The 4,970-nt window shown below is 39.1% G+C and overlaps 1 pseudogene; it reads left to right on the forward strand.

Moving 5' to 3' along the window:
- The first annotated feature begins 3,083 nt into the window (after positions 1-3,083).
- LOC120224798 lies at positions 3,084-3,667 on the forward strand (annotated as a pseudogene).
- Positions 3,668-4,970: the final 1,303 nt, after the last annotated feature.

Genomic DNA, 4,970 nt, shown 5'->3' on the forward strand with positions numbered 1-4,970 from the left:
CATATTGGGTCCTAAAGTATCCCTCAATAAATAAAAAAGAATTGAGAGCATACTATGTACACTTTCAGATCACAATGCTATGAAACTTGAAATCAATCACAAGAAAAAGTCTGGAAAACCTCCAAAAACATAGAGGTTAAAGAACACCTTACTAAAGGACAAATGGGCCAATCAGGCGATTAGAGAAGAAATTAACATATATATGGAAACAAATGAAAATGAAAATATAACAATCCAAACTCTCTGGGATGTGGCAAAGGCAGTCCTAAGAGGAAAGTACATTGCACTCCAAGCTTATTTCAAGAAACAAGAAAAAGGGCAAATACAAAATCTAACAGCGCACTTAAAGGACCTTGAAGCAGAGTGGCAAGAGGACTCAAAACCCAGCAGAAGAAGAGAAATAATAAAGATCAGAGCAGAAATAAACAAGATAGAATCCAAAAAAAAAAAAGCAGTTGCATAGATAAATGAAACAAAGATGGGGTGCCTTGGTGGCTCAGTCGGTTAAGCATCCGACTTCGGCTCAGGTCATGATCTCACGTTTTGAGGGTTTGAGCCCTATGTCAGGCTCTGTGCTGACAGGTAGCTCAGAGATTGGAGCCTGTTTTAGATTCTGTATCTTCCACTCTCTCTGACCTCCCCTGTTCATGCTATCTATCTCTCAGATATAACAAAACATTAAAAAAGAAAGAAACCAAGAATTAGTTTTTTGAAAAAATAAACAAAATTAATAAACCTCTAGTCAGAGTTCTTAAAAAGAAAAGAAACAGCACCCAAATAGACAAAATCATGGATAAAAATGGACTTATTACAACCAATCCCTCAGAAATACAAGCAATTATCAGGGAATACTATAAAAATTTATATGGCAACAAACTGGACAACCTAGAAGAAATGGACAAGTTCCTAAACAAACACACCAAAATTCACACGGGAAGAATTGAAAATCTGAACAGACCAGTAAATTGTGCAGAAATTGAATAAGTTATCAAAAATCTCCCAACAAATAAGAGCCCTGGGTCAGATGGCTTCCCTGAGGAATTCTACCAGACATTTAAAATAGAATAATACCATTATTCTGAAGCTATTCCAAAAAATAGAAATTGAAGGAAAATTTCCGGACTCATTCTACAAAGCCAGCATCACTATGATTTCCAAACCAGACAGAGACCCAGCAAAAAAAGAGAACTACAGGCCAATATCCTTGATGAATACAGACGCAAAAATCCTCAGCAAGATACTTGCAAATAGAATTCAACAGCACGTAAAAAGAATGATCCACCAAGATCAAGTGGGATTCATTCCTGGGTTACAGGGCTGGTCCAATATTCAAAAATCAATCAATTAACAAAAAAAGAGAAAAGACCATATCATTACATCACATTACATCACATTAACAAAAAAAGAGACAAAAATCATATGATCCTGTTGATAGATGCAGAAAAAGCATTTGACAAAATACAGTATCCATTCTTAATAAAGACCTCGAGAAGGTCGAGATAGAAGGAACTTACTTAAACATCATAAAAGCCATTTATGAGAAGCCTTTAGCTAACATCATCCTCAATGGGGAAAAACGGAAAGCTTTCCCCCTGAGATCAGGAACACAACAGGGATATCCACTCTCACAACTGTTGTTTAACATAGTGCTGGAAGTCTTAGCATCAGCCATCAGACAACAAAAGGAAATAAAAGGCATCAGAATTGGCAAAGAGGAAGTCAACCTTTCACTTTTCACAGACAATATGATTATCTACATAGAAAACATCACAGACTCCATCAGAAGCCTACTAGACTTGACCCATGAATACAGCAATGTCTCAGGGTACAAAATCAAACAAAGAACAGGAATTACTTTGGGTGATGGGCATGGAGGGGGGCACTTGTGAGGATGAGCACTGGGGGTTATATGGAAACTAACTTGACAATAAACTATTTGTAAAAAAATAAAATAAAATTTCCATTACAAAAAAAAAAAAAGAACAGGAACAGGAATTACTTATTGACAGCAAAAGAGTCAGTGGGCACCCACCACCTGTGTTTGGCAGAAACTAAAATCAAAGGCAGGCAGAGGAGTAGGAGAACTTTCTGGTGGCAAAAGAGGAAGGTCCAATGAGAGGTTGTTGGTGTGGTGAAGCAGGATGGGAACTAACTAGGAGTGTCCTATGTAAGTGGTGAGGAGGAGAATATCTGCTTTACCCTCTCAGTCCAAGACTGAGGACAAGGAACAAGGGAAGCTGTCATTCTAGTCCTGGCCCTATCTGTTTGAGGACCATTAGTTGCAGAGATTGTGTTTGGAGTTTTCCCTCTTTTGCCAGCTTTTCACCAAACACCTTTGAGGGAAAGAGAAACTTGATTTCCATCTGTGTGTCCATCAATATTGTTTTTCTATCTAGCTATATGAAGAAAAACAATAATGTGTTTACGTATTTCCATCTTTGTCTCTATTGTCATTCTCCCTAATAGCTTTCCTTCCCTTCTTTCCTCTCGTCCTTATCCAGAGTACCCTTTTCCTCTTTCAGACTTTCTTTCTCTCTACCAAAAAAGCTTTGGCTTATCAGTAACCATAGGGCAACACTTACAACTTCTAATTTTGTTTTGTCCTAAAGAAGTGACTGGCTTTCAATTAAAAACTATTTGCGGGGCGCCTGGGTGGCTCAGTCGGTTAAGCGTCCGACTTCGGCTCAGGTCATGATCTCACAGTTCGTGGGCTCAAGTCCCACGTCGGGCTCTGTGCAGACAGCTCAGAGCCTGGAGCCTGCTTCAGATTCTGTATCTCCGTCTCTCTCTCTCTCTGACCCTCCCCTGCTCACGCTGTTTCTCTCTCTCTCAGTCTCTCTCTCTCTCAGAAATTAAAAAAGAAAAAAAAAACATTAAAAAAAACCCTATTTGGGATGCTCCTGGTACTATGTGAATCTGTCTCTTGCTTCCACAGTGTTTGTAGAGAACAAGACCTAGAAGGACACCCCTTCTTCAAGCCCCATCCAACCTCTTGCAACCTCCAGAACCATCTTCTCAGCCATCCCCTACCTTCAGGACCAGCCAACACCATTTTGTGCTGAGATCCTTATTGCTGACCAACCATGAGCTCCCAGATTTATCAGAATTATTCCATGAATTGGGTGGAGGACACCAGTCAACGGCCCAGTCAACATGCATCTGCAGGCCTATGACGCCTCCCTCCCTCTGGGTTTCTATTTTCACCCTGTAGGTGTAGTTCTGGAGAGTGAAGGCCACTTCATCATCAGCCACTTCTTCTGGGAGTTGGCCCAATGTTTTTGAAGTTGCAAAAACAGTTCAATGGCCATGCCCTCTTCCAGGACATGCAACAGTCATCCCTAAATGAGTGGGGTAAAACCCTAGATTCCATGGAAGCTAGCATGGCCCTAGAGAATAACCTGAACCAGGCCTTTTTGGATCTGCATGCCCTGAGTTCAGCCTATACAGACCCCTCTGCCTGCACAGATCTCTGTGAATTGCTGGTGAGCCACTTCCTGGATGAGGAGGTAAAACTCATCAAGAAGATTGCAATCACCTTACTATCTCCACAAGATGGCTGACCACTAGGCTCACCTGGGCAAGTAGTTCTTCAAAAGGCTCACCCTCAAATGCAACTAGAACTTCTGGAGCCCTTCTGCATCCCCCTGGTGTCAAGTCTTCTGCTTGAACCTCTCTTTAGAAGCACTCCTTAGATGCAGCTTTTTAACTACCCTGGAGTCCTTGCTCAAGTTGTGACCCAACTGGAAATAAAGCTTTTTGCAGGGGAAAAAAAAAAAACCCTATTCAACTATCTTTCTTGTGTAGCAAATACTACCTATGTTCTATATGCAGACACTGAGTAGGTTACTGTGCCAAGCCATTTACTTAGCACTTTTTGGTTGTTAGTCATGGTACTAATCGTTCCACATGTATTTGTTTTAAGTAACTTATTTATAGAGGATTGTAGATGCACATGAACCTATAAGAAATAATAGAGTTCCTGTCTGTATGCTTTGCACATTTTGCCCAATGATAACATCTACCAAAACTATTGTATAATACCACAACCAAGATATTGAGATTAATATGGTCAAGATACAAAATATTTCCATCACCACAGGGATTCCTTATTTTGTCCTTTTATAGTCACACCCACACTCTTCCCTAACCCTCTATCCCATCCTTTACCACTGATAATCATTAATCAGTTCTCCACCTATGATTTTGTAATTTCAAGAATGTTATGTAAATTGAATCATATACTATGTAAGGTTTTGACATCAGCTTCCTTCACAAAGCATAATTCTCTGGAGATTCATTTAGGTTGTTACTTGTATCAATATCCCATTCCTTTTTATTGTTTAGTAGTATTCCAAGGTATCACTGTACCATGATTTGTTTAACCATTCATCCTGTGAAGGACATTTGGGTTATTTCCAATTAGGGGCTATTACAAATAAATCAGCTGCAAATATCCATATACAAGGTTTTGATGGAATATATGCTTTCGTTTCTCTGAGATAAATGTCTAAGTACAATTGCTGGGCTATATGTTCATCACAAGTTTAGTGGGGTTTATTTGTTTGTTTTTAAGAAACTCACCAAATGCTTTTTCAGAGTTGCTGAACCATTCCACATTTCACTGCTAATGTATGAGCAACCCAGTTTCTCTGTGTCCTTGCCAGCATTTGGTGTTGTCACTATTTGTATAGTTTATATATTCTATATAGTGTATATTTAACCATTATGATAGGTGTACAGTAATATCTCATAGTACATTTCACTTGCATTTACCTAGCAGCTAATATGTTGACTATTTTTTCATGTGCTTACTTGCCATCTGTAGGTCTTAGTTGGGAATCATGTCATTTGTCTATTTTTTTTAACTGATGCATTTGAGAATTCTCATATGTGAGATATGAGGTTTGAAAATATTTTCTCCCAATCTATAACTTACACTTTTATTCTTTCAAGTTGATTTTTCACAGAGC

Source organism: Hyaena hyaena, unplaced genomic scaffold, assembly GCF_003009895.1.
Source record: "Hyaena hyaena isolate Hyena2069 unplaced genomic scaffold, ASM300989v1 scaffold_1259, whole genome shotgun sequence".
NCBI classification, from domain to species: domain Eukaryota; kingdom Metazoa; phylum Chordata; class Mammalia; order Carnivora; family Hyaenidae; genus Hyaena; species Hyaena hyaena.